At 42.3% G+C, this 19,966-nt stretch overlaps 2 non-coding genes across 2 annotated transcripts; one reads left to right on the top strand and one right to left on the bottom strand.

Moving 5' to 3' along the window:
* Positions 1-3,668: 3,668 nt before the first annotated feature.
* LOC116084070 lies at positions 3,669-3,773 on the bottom strand. Its single transcript, XR_004116032.1, has one exon. It is a non-coding gene; the product is annotated as a U6 spliceosomal RNA (small nuclear RNA).
* Positions 3,774-19,578: 15,805 nt separating this feature from the next.
* LOC116084000 lies at positions 19,579-19,710 on the top strand. The gene has a single exon (XR_004115980.1). It is a non-coding gene; the product is annotated as a small nucleolar RNA SNORA17 (small nucleolar RNA).
* Positions 19,711-19,966: the final 256 nt, after the last annotated feature.

Raw genomic sequence — 19,966 nt, 5'->3', positions numbered from 1 at the left:
TAAGTTCCAGTAGTTGGAGAATAAGCTGTAATACTTTTCTTCCTCACGATTTTTGAAGGACAAAATGAATTTTCTTCAATCTGACCATCCAGTTTCAGTGATCTTTTAGCTGGCATTCCGGGACTCTGTTGATGAATATAACCAATTAAGAAATCGCAAACACGGCAGCGTAAAAAGTCCGCGTAAAAGTAAAATAAATCTATTTTTAAAAGAGTATCCTAAAAATGCTCCACAATGAGGACCTAACAGAAGAGTTTTGCCTATATGTACATATGACCTATTTGTAAAGAATGTAAAATGTCTGGGAGTTAATTCAGCCATAGCACACACAAAAAGATAAGAAAGACACAACCCATTGTCAGTACATGAAGCAGTTAAAGATGTCTCAGAGATGAACCAGATGTTGGAAAACTACTTTAAGGAACTTTAAACCAATCAAGACTAATACGTGGAAGGATCAGAAGGGGAACAAGAAAAACATGAACGAGAAGCAAAGTGTATCAAAGAATCAAATGGAAATGCCGGCAAATGAATAAAAACAGGATATGAAATGAAAATTCCATTCACAAGATCAATAACAGAATCAGCAAACTTGAAGACAGGACAATAGGAATTATCCACACTGAAGCACCAAGAAAAATAACCTACCCACCAGATCAGGGACCAACATCAACTAGAGAACTCCAGGAAGGATAAACAGCACACACACGAGACAGATGGACACTGAACTGCTGTAACCAAGAGCTAATGAGAAAAATATGACAGCATCCAGAGATGACACATCCAGAGCAACAGCAAGAAATAAGGTATCGTCAGAGACTATGTGAACCAGGAGACAAAGGGATGACTCTGTAAATGACTGGGACTAGTTATGCTTGTATGCTCTACTCAGAGGAATTGCTTCTCATACGTGGATAAAAAGTAAAATCTTTCCCAGAAAGCTTAGAATAATTTATTGGCAGTGGGCTTGTGTTACGAAGAAATTCTGCAAGCACTGGGACCATGACATCACAGAAGCTTTGAGTCACAGGAGATGGAGAGCGCTAAAGTGATAAAATAAAGACACATCTAGAATGCATTTGTCTTATTTTCATTGCTATGAAAGGTTAGTATCTAGGCCATGATTTAAAACATTAGACCGTGGGGCTCAGAATGAAAAAAAAAAAAAAAAAAAAAAAAAAAAAAAAGTAATGCTACTGGGAAGAAGTGTAGTTCACTAAATTCCAGAGAAAGCATGCAATGTTTTTTAATAAGAGTAAGATGTTAACTGTCTGCCAAGATAGAATTATACAAAGGAATAAAAAGGGAAGATACAAGCAAAGACTAGGTGGAGTTAATGGAAAGAAGCTAGAAGAATGACAGATCTAAGGATGAACACTCAATTCCAGGGCTGGGCATGGTGGCACTCGCCTTTAATCCCAGTACTTGGGAAATAGAGACAGCAAATCTCTGTGAGTCCAAGGCCAACCTCGTCTACAGAATGAATTCCAGGACAGCCAGGAACACACAGAGAAATTCTGTTTTAAAAAACAAAAAGAAAAACCAACCAAACAAACGAACATACCAAACCAAAAGAAAAGAAACACAAGATAGAAAACCCTTTGTCAGTGCTGTCCAACTGCAGCTGGAGAGTCCAGAAGGAGATTCCTAGCTCTGACTGCTCATTAGAGAAGAGACAGTTAAGACACCCCTTAAGGAACTGGAAAAAGAAAAATGAACCCAATTCAAGAAGGAAGTAAATAATGCTGATAACAGAAAACAATAAAACTCAAAAGAGAAAGCCAAGGAAGAAAAAACCAACACAATATATAAAACTGGCTCTCTGGAAAGGCCAAGGGTCTGGATGACCCTCTGTTCCAAGTGACCAGGACAAGGCAGTGAGGACACAGCTCTCACCTGGAGCAAAAGAGCCTCACACTGAAGGTAACCAAAGTATGCCATCAGAACTCCGGAATCACTCCGCTCCACCACCTGAAAACACATCCAAAGAGCAAGTTACTTAAAGGGCGTGAGCAACCAAGCTTCAGCTGAGAAGCAGACGAACTAAAGTTTGCATATATAGTGGAGAACTTTTGACAGCCACTGACTGGCAGGCAGTCTCTAAAACAAGCCCCACTTCCTCCCACCTCTTGGCATGCCAGAACCCTGTACTACATCTCTCTCTCTCTCTCTCTCTCTCTCTCTCTCTCTCTCTCTCTCTCTCTCTGTCTCTCTCTCTCTGTGTGTGTGTGAGAGAGAGAGAGAGACAGAGACAGAGACAGAGAGAGACAGTGAGACCGACAGAGAGAGAGGTGCAGAAAGAAGACTCTGTGAGACAAAAAGCCCAGCCAGAGGTGAAGAGTGATGGGGAAGGCAGTACATCTTGAGTATGAGCAAGGCACTGTGATATATAGGGGTGAGAAGCTCACAGTGAAGCCCACTCTTTTTCACACTACCTAAAAATAAGTCAACAATTGAACCATGATAATTTGAAGCAACGTCCCAAATAAGCCTCATGCATTCGAATACTTGGTTCCCAGTTGGTGAAGATTAGGACTTGTGGCCTTGTAAGAGGAAGTGTGTCATAACTAATACAGAAGCAAAACCTCTCAAAATAAAACTCCCCCAAACCATGCTTTCTCTCTTAGGTTGTCTCCATCATCTCTTACTCTAGCCAAAGAAAGCCACGAGGCTGTGAGAAATCCTGGGAGGGAGACTCACATAATGATAGGAAAAAGAGGCTCTCAGCCCACAGGCCCAGCAGGAGCAGAAGCTTGCCAGAGAGCATGAGGTGAACCTGGAGGGGGTCCTGAGCAGTGTTCAAATGCTGGGGTGACCAGTGCCCTGACTGACAGCTTGATCCCAGTGATCTGTTTGACCTGACTGTTTGACCTCAGTCTCAGAGAAATTTTCAGCTACCACACCAGTGAGGCTGCTCCTAAACCCTGACCCATAGAAGTTGATGGTAAATGTTTGACACTTAAACATTTTTAACTGACACATTAAAATTGTAGAGGTTTTAGCACATTAAAATTGTAAGGTGCAATGTGGTATTTTAACACAAGTCTACAGTGTATAGTGATCATGTCAGGATGATTGGCATAGCCACCAGTTCAAATAATGATCATTTCCTAATATTGAGAATATTCAAAAGCTTTGCTATTCACTATTTAAAAGTAGATAATTAATTGATGTCAACTACAGGTAGCCTGCTCTGCTAACAAACATTAGAAATTACCCTCTTTCCTGTCTACACCCCTGAATGCATTAACTACCCCGTCTCTACTACCCATTCATCTAAGACTCTGGTAAACGTGACTCTAATCCCTACTGCTAAAAACAACTTTTAAAAATTGAGACAGGCTCCCACTATTCATTCCTAATGTCCTGAATCTCACAATGTAGAACAGGCTGGCCTCAAACTTATGGACAAATCTCCTACCTTGGCCTCTTGAGTAATGGTACTAAAGGTGTGCTCTACCACACTTTGTGAGAATGACTTTTATTTTAGCTCCCACATAAGTGAAAACTTAATGCAATGTCTGCCAGGCTCATCTGTGTTCCCCAGAGGATAGAAGGCCTTTCTTTTTATGGATCAAACAACATTCCATTCTGACTTCTGACAAAGGCATCAGGACATACCTGGAAAAAGGAAGGTTTATTTAACCAATATTTTGAGGGAAATGAGTAAGCATGTGTAAAGTAACGAAACTAGATTTTTTTTTAAATCAGGGGCCATGCTAATCTTCTCTGTATCTTTCCAATTTTAGTATATATGCTGCTGAAGTGAGCACAAAACTAGATTCTTTTATGCCACACAAAAGACAATTCAGTAACCACAGCAAACAGGAATGTATAAAGGAGCCACGGGATGAGAGAGGACTAGGAGATTTGAGGTGGGAAACAGAAAAATGGAGACCAGAGCACCAACTAGGGAGGGAGGAGGAAGGTCAGTCCAGAGGGAGGAGGGACAAATAACACCAAGGTGGTTTGAGAAAGCCTCAAGGCAGTGGTTCCCAACCTGTGGGTCGCAACCCCTTTGGGGTTTGAATGACACTTCCACAAAGGTATCATATCAGATGTCCTACATATCAGATATTTAGATTACAATTGATAATAGTAGCAAGATTACAGTATTGAAGCAGCAACAAAAATAATTTTATGGTTGGGGGGGTCACCACAACATAAAAAAGTGTATTAAAGGGCCATGCATTAGGAAAGTGGAAAACCACTGACTCAAGGAATCATTTTGTTTTATTTATACCTTAGTTATATACTATACATTGTGTGTGTGTGAGAGAGAGAGGGGGGAGAGGGAGGGAAAGAGAGACACAGAGAGAGAGAGAGAGAGAAAGAGAGAGAGAGAGAGAAAGAGAGAGAGAGAGAGAGAGAGAGAGAGAGAGAGAGAGAGAGAGAGGGAGAGAGAAAGATATGCCATTTGGGCTGACAAATGTTCCCCACAAGAACCATAGAGTAACAGAAAACCAAGACCAGAAATGAGGAACCTCCTTTTGAAGGGATGTCCATGGAACTCCAAGTCACTCCCAAAGCAATATAGATTATTGCTGTTGCCCTCCATTGCCTCTTAGAAGCTAACGGTAAGTCCCCTACAGTAAGCCCCATATCACTGAAGAGAACACACACTTAGGACACAGGACTTGGGTTATTCAACCTGGATTCTAACCTGAAATTCTGTCCTGCAGCCAAAACATGCTGTGCATACTACCAAAGGAGGGAAGCACTTAACCCAGTGGTCCTACCCAGTGGTAATATCGGTGATCAATAATAACCAGCAGGACAAGAAATCCACAAAGGTGCAGTAGGTGGCACTCACATGGTGGCAACAACAGCTCTCTATTGGACTTAAGGCTCTCTCAACAGGAGAAAAATCATGCCTGGTACTGGAAATCTAGCCAATTTTCTGGATCTAGGGAGGCCATGGATCTTAGAAGAGAATTTATTACTATCTTTTTTTTGATAAGAGTCATTTTAACTGTAACAAAGTGACACATCCTGCAGGTTTCATTTGTGTCTATCTTCCTGATGATTAGTGACATCTGCACCTTTTGTGTCTGTGTTGGTCATTTGTCCCTGAGAAATTGTGTATTTAGTTCTTTTTCCCACTCTAATATTGCGTTGTTATAACTAATGTGCTATTGTGTTGTTTGGATTCCTTTCTGTCTTCTAGATAATACCTCCTGAGTAGATGTATTGTTAGTATCTTCTCTCATTCCATTGGACCAGCACTCTGACCCCTGAGCTATAGAACCTCTCCCATTCTGTAGATCATCTCTTGGCTCTGTTGCATGCTTCCTCCACTCTGAGCAGTCTTTTGGATTGATATACTCTTCTCAATTTTCATCTTTGTTGCTGTGTTTTTAGTTATAGCCTTAAAAAAACCTAGACCAATGTTTTAAAATAAAATAGTTATTCATTTTGTGTTTTTTTATACAGCATATTTAATTTCATTCTTTTACATAGGTGTATCTAGTTTCCCTGATAGTATTTCTTGAAAAGACATCTTTTCCCCAATGTAATCCTTGATGCTTTGTCCAAAGTCAGAGGTCTGCAAATATATTTGTGCTTATTTAATTTCACTGGCTGTCTTAGGGTTTTGTTGTTGTGAAGGGACAAGATAATCAAGGCAACTCTTATAAAGAAAACATTTAATTGGGGCTGGCTTACAGGTTCAGAGGTTCAGTCCATTATTATCATGGTGGGAGGTATGGCAGTGTACAGGCAGACATAGTGCTAAAGGAGTTGAGAGTTCTATATCTTGATTCAAAGGCAGCCTGGAGGAATGCCTCTTCTGCCCTGGATATAGCTTAAGCATAGAACCTCAAAGCCCACCCCACAGTGATAAAGCCCCTCTAACAAGGCCACACCTCCTAATAGTGCCACTTCCTGAGACAAGCATATTTAAACTGCCACATTAGCCTCTACATTTCATGGTAACAGTGCCATACTGTTTTAGCTACAATAGGTTTGTAGTATGTTTTGGATTTAAATAGGATGCCTCCAGCTCTGTTGGTTTTATTCAGTGTTCTGCCTATTTGAGTAACTAATTCCATATGAATTTCAGGATTGTCTTGCTGTGCCTATGAAGAATTTTATGAACATTTCAACAGGGATTTCTTTAGGTAGTACAGACATTTTGACAATATTAGTTATTCTAATCCAAAAGCACAGTATTGAAAGGTGGATCCCCTGGAGGGTGCATGGAACCTCTGGCCCCCTATTCTTTACCCTGTGATTTATATCTAACTGACTATTCTTCAAATATATCCTTTGTAAGATACAAGGTAGTTTCCTGAGTTTTGAGAGCTATTGTAACAAATAATTCAACCCAGGCAGTGAATCATGGGAGCTTTTGGTCAGATGCACTGGAGACCTGAGCTTGGCCTTGACATGTATACTAAGAGCAGTGCTGTATGGGCTCTAACACTAACTCTGAGAGGTTAATTTAAGAATTTCTTTGAATTGTTTGACTCCATTTGGCATCTGGAGAGATGAAGAATTGGGTGTTGGTGTGGGAAAAGCCCACACAATTGGTATCAGCGATGGTCCGTGGTCAGAAATAGATCATAGACCCTGCAAAAGCAACGAGGCAATAGAATTCTCATCCATTCTTGCCTCATAAAAAATGTTCTAGAAAGAGTATCCAGTGAGACACATGGGCCAGGGAAATAGTTCACTGTTTAAGTAAGGTGTTTACCAGGCATGAAGGTCTGAGTTTCCCCCAGGACCTCCCCCAAAACTCCAATAGAGGTGCTGTACATTGGCAGTTCATGAGGCAGTGTGCATTTGTGTTTGCAATTCTTCCACAAGGAGGGCAGTCAGGTAGATTCTGGGAGCTTACCTCTAGCCATCCTAGCCAGTGAGACCTACATCCTAATGAGAGACCCTGTCTTTCAAAACATGTGAACAGAACTTAAGAGATGACATCCAACATTGACCATTAGTCTGAATACACATGAGCACACATGCATAGCTCTGATATGTGGTGTGCCTGCATACACATGAACTGTCTGTCTCTCTCTCTCCCTCTTCTCTCTCTGTCACAGGCACATGATGGGCATGTGTACGCACACTCAAACACACACACACACACACACACACACACAAACAAACAAACACACACACAAACACACAGACACACACATACACTCACAGACACACACAAGCAAAAACCCCAAATATAAAAACCTAATACTTTAAAAATCCTAGATTGAAACATAGAATCACTTTTTTGGAACTTGGATCAAGAAGGGTTGCTTAATCAAAACAGAAAACACAGATCATAAAGGGCAAAGCTGATGAAATGAACTTTACCACAGGCAGGGTGAAGACCCTGTACACAGCAGAGATGGAGTATGGGAGTCACTTGGAGAACACATCTAACAACTCTGACAACTCACCAAAGAGAACAAAGAGTCCTGAGGTTAAAAACAATCACTCGATTTTCACAGCTTTCAGTAAAGGAGAGGTAGGGATGGCAACTAAGCTTCTTGTTAGTCGTTGGGGAAATAAAAATTAAAGTCACAAGGAAATGCCAGTATTTACCTACAAGAATGGATGGCATTTTTTTAAATCTGAAAATACCAAGCAAGTACTGGCAAAGATACATAACAACTGAAACTCTCACTCATTGCCATTTTGCTGGTACGGCAACTTTGGAAAGCATTTTGGCAACTTCTTCTGAAGTTAATTTTACATGTATGGTGTATCGCAGCAACCCTACTGCTAGGTATTTACTCAAAATAAATTTTGACATACGTCCACAAAATCTTGCATATGAATATCTGCAGCAGATTTATTCATAGCTGGCCCAAACAGGAGACAACCCAAATGTCTGTAAACTGGTGAATAGATAAAATTGGATTATGTTACAGCCTTAAAATGAAATAAATGGCACTCAATTACACAAAGGGATGGAACCTGGCATGTTGGTGCATGCCTGTAATCCCAGACTTGGGAGGAGTCCCCTTTAGCTACACAGTGACTTTGGGACCAGTCTAGGGTACGTGAGGCCTTACCTCAAAATCAAATCAAAACAAAAACAATGAAGCCAAGTATGGTGCATACTTGTAACACCAGCACTCAGGAGGCAGAGGCAGGCAGATTTCTGAGTTCGAGGCCAGCCTGGTCTACAGAGTAAGTTCTAGGACAGCCAGGGCTACACAGAGAAACCTTGCCTCAGGAAAAAAAATCTGTATATACATTTATGAAAGATGAATCTTACTGTGTGTAAGTTAGTAAATTAGACCTCAACTGTCCCAATTTTCACAGCGATGCTGTGGAAGCTCAGCTGTAGTTTCATTGCTTTCAGTCAGCTTTGTTCTAGAACTCTGAGTTGGTACACTAAGACAGAGAGGAAATAAGAAGCTTCAGGATGATATTGGCAGATAGTATAATTTTCCAAGAAAGTAAGCCAAATTTGGCCAAAATAATATTATGGTTAATAACAGAGTTTGACAAGTTCGAGGTTATAAAAATCTGTAAACAAAAGTCAAGTTTAGTGGTTGATGAGAAAGCTCAATGGATAAAAGCACTTGGTCTTCAATTATAAAGACTGGGAAGCCTAAGGTTGGATCCCAACACTCACATGAAAATCCGGGTGTGGCTACATGTGCCTGTAACCCCAGTACTGAGGGTTAGAGACAGGTAGAGAGCCCAACTAGTCATTGGTCATCCTGTCTAGCTTCCAGGTCAGCCAAAGATCCTGCTTTAATATTGATCCAGTATTAGGATCAATAGAGGAAGACACCTAATGTCTTACTGTGGGTCCATGTGTGTGTGTCATTGAACACACATACACCATACACACAGTAATACACACACACACACACACACACACACACACACACAGAGACAATTCTCTTTTTATTCATCAGAATATTCACTTTTATAAAGGCATCATTTATAATGCTACCAAAACGGTCTACTCTGAATAACTCTTAACAGAAGATGTGAATTATCTTCCCAAGTAAATTTTAATAGGAAGAAAGCAAAATACCCTCCTAGCTCAGTAGTTAGGCCACTTAGGAGGGAAGTAATAGGAAAAGGTTACACGTGCTTCTCAACCACCGTGGGAGAGAGCAGGAGGATAGATTGGAACACACACACACACATGCACACACACACACACGGACACTCACGGGCACAGACACACACACACACACAGACACACGGACACACACATGCACAGACACACGGACACACACACACACACGGACACTCACGGACACAGACACATGGACACACACACACACAGACACACACACACACACACACAGACACACACACACACACACACACGGACACAGACACACGGACACACACAGACACACGGACACACACATGCACACACACACATGCACTAGGGCAGTATGGAGAAGGTATAACTTAAAGGAATATAACTCTGGGCAGGTGTCCAGTATCTGGGGGCAGTTAGGCCTTCGTGTCCATCGGGAAAATGCCATCCTTACTTTCCATCTGGGTAGCCAGATAGCCAGGACCCACAGAGCAATACCACCTGATTGTTACAAAATATTAAAAGTCTCACAAAGTCTCCAAATGGGAGAAAACAGAGGTCATTCTCGCCATCCCACCCAGCTTTCTTAGCAGCTTGCCACAAGCCAGTAATGATTTTGTTCTTCTCGGGTCTTTGGGAAGAAATAGCGTTGTGTTGTCCCAGTGGGCAACAGGGTACATTTGTGTGTTGTTACCTCTTTCCTTTCTAGGTTTATTTCAGGAGGTGAGGATTCCACTCATGGCTCCAGATCTACAGTAATGCAGCTAAGCATGTGTTGCCTGAGAGGCTGTGTCCAAAGGATTGAGATGCAAAGGATGATGGTTCTTCCCCATGGGTGAGCAAAGCACTTCAGTAGGGAGACAAATGACCCACAGCAAATGAGACCTAAGAGCAGACCTGGCCCCAGAACTCACTGGTCAGCAGAATTCATGAGCTCAGTTCACTTTCGATGTCTGGCATGTTTGTTCATTCCTGGTTCCTAGTATTGACCTGAGTGACTGTCTTAGTTAGGTCTTTGCTGCTGTGAACAAAACCCATGACTAAGGCAACTCTTATAAGGAGAACATTTAATTAGGGCTGGCTTATAGGTTCAGAGGATCAGTCCATTATCATCAAGGCAGGAGATGTGGCAGCATCCAGACAGGCGTGGTGCAGGAGGAGCTGAGAGTTCTGCATCTTCATCTGAAGGTTGCTAGGAGAGGCTGAATTCCAGGCAGCTACGATGAAGGTCTTAAAGCCCACCCCACAGTGATAAACTTCCTCTAACAAGGCCATACCACCTAACAGTGCCACCCCCTGGGCCACAAACCATAATATGACAAATGAGGCTTTGGAAGTCAATGCAGCTGCTGAGCCAGGGTCACACACACAGAGTGTTTACAGTTTGTCTCCCATGTCCACTGGGGTTTCAGATACCATTTAGAAGGGGTACTAGGAAACTCAAAGGAACTTCAGATCCCAGACTTAGATCAGAGCAAATGACGTTTCTGAGGGGTTTCACCTTGCAGGAAGGACAGCCACAACAAACAGTGTGCTTGGGTATGTGTGCCCTCTTACTGCTTCAGTGTTAGACTCTGATTTTGTATGGTTTTTGCTACATTTTTAGCTATCTTTCTTTCTGTGTTTAAAAAAAAAAAAAAAAAAAGATGTAAAAACTCATAAGGATGTTCCAACCTAGCCACAGATCCAGGAAATGGTACCTGTTAAGATCTAAAAATAGACCAGAAAGGCTGAGGCTAGCTTTCAAACAGCAGAATCCAAGGAGTTTGGAGGATTTCTAAAGCTGGTCAAAGGCTTTCCTGCTTTTCTATTTTGAGTTCAGTCACTTGAGAATTTTCAAAATTTCGAGATCATTTCTTTCTTTTCCTGATATTGAATAGAGGGGAGGGCTGGCCTGCCTTGGGAGCACACTGTGATCCTCTTGTTTGATTTTTTGTGCTGCACTGATGGTTGCGTAATGGTCAAGCATGTTGACCTAGGAGTCAAAAAGCCTCTGCTCAAATTCCAGCTCTGACCAGGAAGCCAAGAGTAGGTGAGTTGAACCTTCTCAACCTAGTTTCCTTCTACAAAATTAGGGCTGATATAAGGTTTGCCCATGTATTCAAATGCTAAATACTGCTTCCCGAGATCTGGCTGCCCCTCTCTGATGAGGAGACCCTCATGTATATCAAGTAATGCTATGTAAACCTTGCTCCCCAAGCTAGTTGGACAATAAAAGGCTAATGCTTGTGATTGGGCAATAGAGAGAGAAAGGTGGGACTTGAGGATTGAGTGGGGTCTCAGGAGAAACCAGGGTAAAGGAAAAAAGAGACAAAGAGAGGAAGCTGCCATGAGAAGAGATGGACCATGATCACGTGGCCTAGAGATACAGCAAAAAACAAGGGGCATATGGTTAAGATATAAGTTAAAATAGCTCCAAACCTGCCCAATCTAGGCTCACAGCTTTTAAATAAAATACCTGGATTGTGTGTGTTTCATACAGGCTAGCTAGAACATTTAATCCCTTTTACAACAAGGCTCATGTTTAATAGTGATAAGAGGGCAGAGGATTAGGTAAGTGGCAGCTCTTGACTTCCATCTTTTATAATCAATACAACTGTGTTAGCTCCTGTCTCACTGCTATGAAAAAAACAAACGAAAGCACAAAAATACAACCAAACAAAACCTGACAGAAGCAACTTGAGAAGGAAGGATTTAGCTGACCTATGGTTCCAGTCACAGTTCGCCAGGGCAGGGGACAGCAGGACACAGGAGATGAATGCTGGCACTCAGCTCACTTTCTCATTGTTGTTCAGTTCAGGCCGAGTATATTTAGGGAGGGTCTTCCCACCTCAGTGAACTTAACCAAGAAAAACCCTCAGAGACACACCCATAGAAGTTTTTTCATCGTGAGTCTAAATCCTATCAAGTCGGCACAATTAAATGCCACCATAGTGAACTATTGAGTGTCTATAATACCCAGCAAATGAAATATCACTGTTCCACTCTCTCTCTCTCTCTCTCTCTCTGTCCCTCCCTCCCCCCTCTGTCTCTGTCTCTGTCTCTGTCTCTGTCTCTGTCTCTCTCTCTCTCTCTCTGTGTGTGTGTGTGTGTGTGTGTGTGTGTGTGTGTGTATACTCACCTACAAGACAAACCTCCTGTTGGATGTGATGGTATTTCCAGAGAGGTTTAACTGAGGAGGAAAAATGCACCCTGGATATGGGCAAAGCTCTTCCACAGAGCACTAAAAAGTGGGCAGAGCATCCAACCCTTCACCTCTCTTTACTTCCTGATTACGGATCCTCTGTGACTGGTACCCTGTGCCCCTTCGAGCACCACCTTCCCCAGCATCGTGGACTGCTTTAAGCATCCTTTCTTAAAGCCTGAGCCAAAATAAATTCTTTCTTTCTTACATCACTTCTGCTGGGTATTTTGATGTAAGAGAGAGGAAAGTAACTAAAGAATGACGAATGTATTAGTGGAAATTAGGTACAATTTGCAACATACAGCAAGTTTCAAAACCTGTGAAGTCTACACAGTGAGTCTTGACGTCAGTTTCCGTTTCTGCTTCCCCCCAGAACAGTCAGCTACTCTCAACCAGCAGGATTGGGCAGTTTTATGCTCCAAGGTGATCTGTGTGGGCTCATGGTGGCTGTTGTACTCGGAACACTTGGTGCCAGAATCTCTCTTTGTGGATCAAATTTTACTAATTATTGTTTCTAGACAGAGTGACCTTTTCCCATGAGCCTAGCCAAATGTTCTTCTTTTATCTGTTAATAAAAATGACTGGTTGGTAACGAAAAACGATTTCTTTGCCAATGCCCTCTGGCTGCCCTTTCTCTGCACAGGGAAGTTTTAAGCTTCTAGATTCAGTGGAAAATGTTACTTCTTAAGTTCTGGAAAAAAAAAGAGTGCCACCTTGAACAGCATGGTGACACATCTGTGTAAGTCGCTCTATTAACCGTTCCGTCAGCAGCAAAGGCTAAAATAGTCACATTCCAGGCTCCCTCCTCATACAAGAGGGCTTAGCAAATTATCATCTGTGGACATAAGAACTAAAGAGTCTCTAATGGGCTAGATATCAGTGATGCACATACTGGAAAACCAAATTCAAATGATGGTCTTTGCAGGGGGACATTTGAGGGGGTAATTTGGCTACAAGGGTTGGGTCTCCATGAATAGGGAAGGTTAGAGACCCAGTCATCTCTCATTCCTTTATGTGAGGCTCAACCAGAAGCCGGATACCTCCAAACCGTAAACTGCTCCCTACCAGGACACTGAATCTTTTAACACAGTGGTTCTCAACTTTCCTGAAACTGGGACCCTTTACTACAGTTCCTCAGGTTTGGTGACCCCTCAACCATAAATTATTTCATTGCTTCTTCATAACTGCAATTTTACTACTGTTAAGAATTGTAGTGTAAATATCTAATGTTCAGAATATCTGATATGGGATGGCACTATTCTATGGGGTGAGAACCACACACAGAAAGAAGAAAGTAGGCTGGCCAGCCGTTTCCACCTTTCTCTGCTTCCTGGCTGGATGCAATGTGACCAGGTGGATCGCACCTCCACCACCATGTCTTTCTCTCCAGGATGGGACTTTTGTCCCAGCCAGCCTAGCCTAATGGGGGACATCCTAGTGAGACATGAGATCCTGAGTCAAAAAACAAGATAGACAGCCCCTGAAGGTTGACCTCTGACCTCCACATGCATGCCCACACGTGCACACACAGAGAATCTCCATGGAATGGGGACAATGGTTAGTACCTGAGTGTGGGAAGGACAGAGGGAATTGGTATTGTTGTATCAAGTTGGTTTGCACAGCGATTCAAGTCACATAAGATCATGTAGAGTGGGGCAAGCTGAATGAAGACATTAAGAGGATTAAGAGGAAGATGCTTTGCTCAGAGGCAGTGCTGCATGACTGTGAGATTCATGTCTACAGTCAAAGCTCTAATGTCCATCACAGTGCGTGTAACACACTTTCTAAAATGCCATAAGATGACAAATCATGCAGTACTGACTACTGTAGTGAGAAATTCTGGTTCTACAACTCAGGCAGGATTTTCTCACTAATATTTAAAGTCTTGTTTCTTCTAATGCTGGCCTCTCTTCTGACCAAGTCTGAAAGATTTGTTTAAAATTGTGAGATTTTAGGGTTGGAAAGATTACTCAGCAGTTAGGAACACCTCCTTCTCTTCAAGAGGCCTGGGTTTGACTCCTAGCACCCAACAGCAGCTCAAAAAAAAAAAAAAAAAAAAAACCTATAACTCCTGTCCCTGGGGATTTAATGCCCCTTTCCAGCCTCCTTGGGCACTGCATACATGTAGTACATAAACATAGATGCACGTGAAATACCCATACACACATAAAGTTAGGACAAGCAAAATTAAATTGAGGGGGATCCAATTCACAGTGTTAAAATGGCCCAAACAAACAATTAGGCTTTGATTTTCAAATCCACCTTAGCCAGCAGTCTCGCTGGTGCTTTCTGTCTTCTGGTCCCCATGGAAGTGGTTGTCTAGAATATCTTAAAATGTCTCAGAAAAACTTGATGATATTGCTAAAAGTTAATGTTTTTAGCCAGGTATGGAGTTGGACCCCAGGGCTACATAGCAGGACTCTCATGTGCTGTTCCTCAATGCAAGCACACCCATACATGTGCATATGCATCCCTCTCATGTACATGCGTGTGTACGTACATGTGTGCACATGCATCACACAAAGCTAATATAAAATATTTTGATCTTAGAGATTTGAAAAGCCAAGAGTAAGGGTAAGGCCTACCAGTTTCCATCATATATATCCCAGGCGATAAAGGAAATCTGAGTTCGTAAGACCCTTTATTTTCCTTATTAAGCATGGGGGCTTCTTCTTTGTTTTAATTTCAGACCCTAGGTTAGGGTTGCATTTTTAAGACAAGCTCTTTGGTTCTCACCCCTCTGGAACTGCACTACCAGTGTGTGGTCTATGCAGCTGAAGGCTCAGGACAGAAGCCAGAAAAACAGATCCAATCTCATTGCCGGTGGCTCTACCAGGGAAGATGCCTTAATCAGGAGTTCCCGGAGAGACTGAGATAAAATATGAGTGTTATGACTTTGTTCCTTCAGAGGAAAAAAAGGGAGGAGTGGGGGACACATTTAGTCAAAGACAAACACAAGGGATGACACAAGCCTGAAGGAATCATGCCAAAGAGGTGACATCCCAGGACCCAAAGAGGCTCCTGGAAACTGCTAACAGCAAAAACAAAAGCTTTTAAGAAGCCAGGCAGGATCAAAGCAATGCAGACAGAAAGGCCAGGGGCAGGTGATGTAATGTCTGCAGATGACAGGATGGCAGCCCCCGCTCATTTCCTGTTTTTCTCCAACAGGGACATCCAGAGCTCCCTGAGATGAAATTATGCAGAATAAGCAAGCTTAGAGAACCTGTCACCCTAAGATTGGACAGGGGTCTGGGAAAGGATAGAGCCCCTGGAAGAGAATGTAAAGTTTAAAACCAGATTAATAATGCATGGCAGAACTCCCAAATTTGACACTGAAATTGTAACCTACTATTGGTTGTCTTTAGAGCCTAAGGATAAAGAGACAAGAAATGACCCAAGGCAAGCAACCCTGTTTTGACTGTGCTCGTGGCTCCACATTAGCCAATCACAATGTGGATCTTCTGCAAAGCCCGCAGTGAGAAAGCAAATTAGACAATGGGACAGAACTCAGAATAGAGAATGGTAATGTCTAGAAGCCAGCAGGAGCTGATGGAAACATCCTTGTCAAAGCCTGTGCCATTCTGGAGGTGGGCTGAGGGAGACCATGGTGAGGGAGACCATGGTATGGAGTTCAGCGATGTCAGATTCCAAAACAGGATGTGCCTTGCAAGCCACATTAGGGAGCTTGCATACTCAGGAGCTCAACCATATAGTCACCGCATGGTTAGACTCACCTTGGGGGCCTCTCTTGTTTCCTGTCCCTCTTTGTCAGCCACTCAGATTCATACCATTTTTATTGTGATTATTTTTTTCCAAGTGTGTACTCTATAGAGCAAGTTGCCATGGTGACGAGATTCTACCTGACTTCAGACTGAATGACACAGGCTGCTGTTCTGTCTCCTTGCTTTGAATAAAGCAATTTCCTCCGGGTTTCCTCCTGTTCTGAGTCTACCTTCTCAGGCAACAGTGCCACTAGATTAGCTAGTCTGTTCTGTGTCTCAGTCACTTTTCTCAGGTTAGTTCTTACCTAACCCTCAGGCTACACTCTAAGGAATGAGCTTTCAGCAATGGTCTTCATGCTGTATCCTCTATTGAATATGGAGACCAGGACTCAGCAATAGACTGCTGAGATAAGGAGTTCTTGACCTGGGGGTTTGCGACTCCTTTTGAAGGTGAGAACTCTTTCACAGGGGTCGCCTAAGACCATCACAAAACACAGGTATTTACAGTATGACTCTTAGCAGTAGCAAAATTATACTTATGAAGTAGCAACAGAAATAATTTTATGGATGGGAATCACTATAACACAAGGAATGGTGTTAAAGGGTCACAGTATTAGGAAGACTGAGAAACACTGGCTAAGATGGACACATAGCTGTTTAGGCCATTACGCCCAAGGTGGCTGTTTATGGACAGACCTCACCAGGAGACTATTCAAAACCACAACACTATCCTGGTCAATGCTTTAAAATTTTTATTACATTTATTATTATTGCTGTTGTGGTAGTAGTTAACATGTGTGTGGGACATATACATGCTACAGAGCATGTGTGGAGGTGAGAGGAACACTTGGAGGACTCAGTTCTCTCTTCCTACCATGTGGCTGCCATGTGGATGCATGCTGAACCATTTGCCTGATCAATACTTATTGGCAATTGAGACATGACACAGAAGGCAGAAGGTTCAAGTGTCAGGATCACAAACCATCTAAATGAGAATAAATATGCCAAAAGACAAAACTGAGAGGCAAAAATGGAGATGGCCAAGAGAACATCGAGTAAAGACCAATGGAAAACCTAGTTATTAGGTAATAAATATCAACTGTAGATCCGCAGCACTGGTGAACACTGAGCCGCCCATTCACAAGAGTTAATGTGAAAATGGTGGTAACAGTGTTGGTACTGTGCTGGCGCCGTGCTGATTTCATTACTATAATTCTGAAGTATAATTTGAAGTTGGGCAATATAAACCTACAACATTGCCCTTTCTGCTTAGGGTCACTTTGGTGTGTGTGTGTGTGTGTGTGTGTGTGTGTGTGCCTGTGCATTTGTGTGTGTGTGTTTCAGATGGGTGTGAGGGACTTTTTTTTTTCTAGTTCTGTAAAGAATGTTATTGAAATTTTGATGGAGTTTGCATAAACTCTATATAGCTTTTGGCATATAGTCATTTTTACAATGTTAATTCTTCTAGTCCATAAGCATGGGAGGGAGGTATTTCTTCTTGATTCTTCTGTTTTCTCCTCAGTCATTTAGATTCGGTCTACAAGTCTTTCACTTCCTTAGGTTTATTTCTAGGTATCTTATTATTCTTGAAGGTACTACAAATAGTATTTTTTTCCTCTGATTTCTTTTTATGTGGAGAAAGGTTACTGATTTTTGTAAGTTATTTCTGTATCTTGCTACTTTGCTGAAAGTGTATATCAGATCTAGCAGTTTCCTGTAGTCTTTAGTGTCTCCCAAGTGTAAGACTATGGCATTTTCTATAGGAAAGATTCGACTTCCTCTTTCCTATTTGTGTGTCTTTCATTTCTTCTCTTGCCACACCACTCTAGCTAAGGCTTCAAGGTTTATATTGAGCAAGAGTAGACAGATCAGAAACCTTGGAGTACCTGTGATAGTTTAAATGTGCTTGGCCTGTGGGAAGTGGCACTGTTAGAAAGTGGCCTTGTTGGAGTAGATGTAGCCTTGGAGGAAGTTTGTCACTGATGAGGCCTGCTTTAAGGTTCTATATTCAAGCTCCTCCCAGTAGAAGAGAGACCCTCCTTCTAGCTGCCTGTACAAGAGAGTCTCCTTCTGCTAACTGCTGGTCAAGATGTAGAACTCTTGGCTCTTCTCGTCTGCCTGCACACTGCCATGCTTCCCACTGTGACGATAATGGTGTATACTGTGATGGTGTTTGAAACTGTAAGCCAGCCCCAGTGAAATGTTTGCCTTTGTAAGAGTTGCTTTAGTCATGGTGTCTCTTCACAACAATAAAACCCTAAGACAGTACCCTCATATCATTCATGAAATGCTTTCAATTTTTCTCCCACTTAGTAAAATACTGGTTATTCACAGATAGAAGAGTGGAACTAGATTTTTATCTCTCATTATTCACAGAATAAGTCCAAAATTAATCAAGAATCTTAGTATAAAATCTGAAACTGCTAGAGGAGAACATAAGAAACTTGCTTTAAGATATAGGCAGAAGTGAAGTCTTTCTGAAATGGATGGGAAGGGCTCAGGAAATAGCTTAAGAACTGATAAGTGGAATGGCAGGGGAGTTAAAAAAAAATCTGCCCAGCCAAGGAAGTGATGAACACAGAGAAAAGTACAATCTGCAGAATGGGAAAAATTCTTGCTAACTATACGTCTTATGGAGGATTGACACCTAGGATTTATTTTAAAAAATTAAAATTAAATATCCACTACCCATCATCCTGTTGATAAATGAGCAAGTGCACTGAACTTAAAGGAAGAAATACAAATGGCTAATAAATATTTCAAAAAAGTGTTCAACATCTTTAGCCATTAGAGAACGACAAATTATGCCTCCTCTGAGATTCCTCCTCAGCTCAGTCAGAGTGACAATAAGAAAACAAACTTTGGGTCTAGTGTGGGGGCTCTCACATTTAATCCCAACATTTCAGAGAGCAGGGCAGGCAGGTCTCTGGGAGTCTGAGGCCAGCCTGATCTACATGATGAGGTACAGAACTGTCAGGACCACACAGAGAACCTGAAGCGGTGGGTTTTTAGCTACTCTGCTTTGTGCTCCAGGAACTTTTTGGATTCTTGAATGAAAGACACACACACACATACACACACACACACACACACACACACACACACACACACACACACACACAAGCTTATTTTTGAAATGCCTTGGCTATTCAAAGGCTGAGCAGTTCTAATCCTTCCCACTACCCAAGATGCTTCTGGGAAGCCCTTCCCAGGATCAAGGTTCCTTCCTAACTACATTTTGGACGATCTTTCCTCTGCAGCTCTAAATCTAATCTGTCTCTCTCTCCCTGAGCCATGATGATTCTTCTCTCCTTCCCTGCATCCTCATCTAAGCAAATTTTAGGGTCTTGCCCGGTCTCCCTTTGGGCAACCACTGGCTGTGGCATCTTTATTGATAGATCAAAAACCAATTGGAGAAAAGAACTTCAGTATTTGGACACACACAGATTCACGGAGTGTCTTCAAAAGCTAAAAGTAGAACCAGTTTACTATTACTGGATATGTAACCAAGTATATAAGTCAATACAGCATAGAAATACTAAAATACCTAGGTTTGTTGCTTTACCATGAGCAATAGGCAAGCTATGGGACCAGCCTAGATGGCTACCAAGAAAAACAAAGTTATATATTTTAACTAGGTATAAGAAAGAATGGGCTGCCCTGTCCCTAGAGGTGGTGCAGGTGTGGCTGCTGGGTCATGTGTGCATCAGTAGGTGACAGAGAGGAGAGATGCTATGTTTAAGCTCAGTGTTCTGACCTGTGAACATCTAAATGATTAGTAGCCTGATATTCCCTGAAAGAAAGCAAGCCAGAGATGAGCACTATTCAGGTGCCAGGGGCCTAAGCAGGGAGCTAGCCTGAGATGACCATCCAGGCACAGGTCAGGGCTAGACTGGCTCCCAGTACAGGGAGCAAGCAAGAGACTAAAAGAGCCCTGATTCCTGGGTGGGAGGTGAGCCTGAGACAAATGACCCCACAAGGGGCCACTTAGGCAAGCTGGGCAAAGAGCAAGCCTAAGATGACTACCAGTCTGGTGCTAGGCAGGCC

This window comes from Mastomys coucha, unplaced genomic scaffold (genome assembly GCF_008632895.1).
Source record: "Mastomys coucha isolate ucsf_1 unplaced genomic scaffold, UCSF_Mcou_1 pScaffold8, whole genome shotgun sequence".
NCBI lineage: Eukaryota > Metazoa > Chordata > Mammalia > Rodentia > Muridae > Mastomys > Mastomys coucha.
This window is presented reverse-complemented; position numbering and strand designations above follow the sequence as displayed.